This window comes from Choloepus didactylus, chromosome 15, assembly GCF_015220235.1.
Source record: "Choloepus didactylus isolate mChoDid1 chromosome 15, mChoDid1.pri, whole genome shotgun sequence".
NCBI classification, from domain to species: Eukaryota; Metazoa; Chordata; class Mammalia; order Pilosa; family Megalonychidae; genus Choloepus; species Choloepus didactylus.
In genome coordinates this window covers 10464406-10466211 of record NC_051321.1, presented here as the reverse complement: position 1 = coordinate 10466211, position 1806 = coordinate 10464406, and positions in this window count along the sequence as shown.

The window sequence follows — 1806 nt, the reverse complement described above, 5'->3', positions numbered from 1 at the left end:
ATACCCACACTCACCCTCCCTTGCCTCACCCTGCACCCCCAGGAGACCTGAGAGACAGCCCTGTCCTTGGGAAAAATATTCTAAGTGAGAGAGACAGACAATAAACAATAAATGAAAAATTCAAGTAGTGAGAGAAGATACAATAGGGTGATGGGATAGAAAGCAATGGCTGTGGAGGTGGGGGTACAATGTTATGGTGACTGAGGAAAGCATCTTAAGAAAATGAAAAACGGGCAAAGACAAATAGGTGGCACTCTTGTGTTATCTGAGGTTGGAGGAGGTGCATTTCAGGAAGAGAAAGGACAAGTGCAAAGGCCCTGAGGTGGGAACCAGATGGGCACATCTGCACATAAGGGAAGGCAGGCCAGTGTGGCTGCATGTCAGTGAATGGCAACGAGCTGGGAGGTGAGGATGGAAAAGTAAGGCAGGGAATGGGCAGGTAAGGGAGGGGGTTGGGGTTTAACTTCAACTGAAACTTTTTAAGCAGAATGACAACTAATTTTTAAAGAACGCTTCCAGCAGCTCTGTGGAGATCAGAGAGTACAGACTGGATCTTCTCCATGGAAACCCTCCCTGTGTGCCTTCAGCCCTTCCACGTTGTTCTGACTGCCCTGCAACTTCACTGGACTCTGGGCCATTGGGGTGTCCGGGAAAGGGCATGGTCCTAGGCAGTGACCCAAGGGGACTGATTCCTCTTGGGGCCCTTGAAGCAGGTGTTTGCCCCAGGCCCAGTGCTGCAGTGGCGAGATAAGCACCTGGGACCCAGGAGGCTGTGCTCAAAAGGAGCTTGAGAACTCACTGAGGAACCTCTCCATCTCTACTCAGCTCCCATCTGCTCGGGGACTTCCAGGTTGGGTGTACTGTGCTAACACAAGTGGGAGTCATGTATGGGACAGGCACCCTCTGATGACAAAGGGCTGCTCACCCACAGCCTGTCCAGATACTCAACTTGCATCCCAGGCTTTCTTACTGACCCCGTCACCCTCTCTCCTAGGCCATGATCTCCTAATGCCCTGGAACATCACCGGTGGGCATAAGAGCTTACTGATCGCCTGAGAGGGACCAGATAGGGAAGAGTGGAAGGAACCCTGGGTTAGCAGGAGAGAAATGCAGTTCAAGTCACAGCAGTTTATCATGGAATCACAGGGTGCTAGGCTTGGGGCTCAGGGCTCAGGGATAAGCAAACATCATTTCACTCTAACCTCAGAGTCACGTTTGCAATTTTGCATTAAGTAACTGAGGCCAAGAGGGCACAAGGCTAGTGAAAGGCAGAGTTGGGATTTGATCCCATTCTCTCCAGCTCCAAAGCCTAAGCCTTATACTCGTACCCACTACCTACCAGAGGGATGTACTGAAAGCCTCTGCCCCAAGCTGCCCCCTCTGGATGCTCGCTGGGTGGGATCAGAGGAGAATCGAACATAAACACCTGAACCTGATGCAAGGCCAAGGGCAGGAGGTGCCACCAGAGGGACAGAGAAAGTGCTCCTGGAACTCATGAGGACACATTGCATCCAAATGGAGAATATCAGGGTCAGAGAGATGTGGCCCCACCTCTCCCTGTTAAATGCAAGCCAGGGCAGGGTGCTTACCCCCAGGGAGCCCTTGGTGGGGGCTGCTCCTACAGGGATCTGAGTTGAACTGTCTGGCAAATGTCACCATCCCTAATATGCTGCAAAGAGTACTGAACTCAGCCAGGAGGTGGCCCTCACCCAAAGGTGTGAGTCTTTCATTCACTCCTTCAGCCTCGGGGTAGGAGCTATTTCCTTCATCAACTATTCCTGTTATCCTTAGTGCTCTTTTATACCT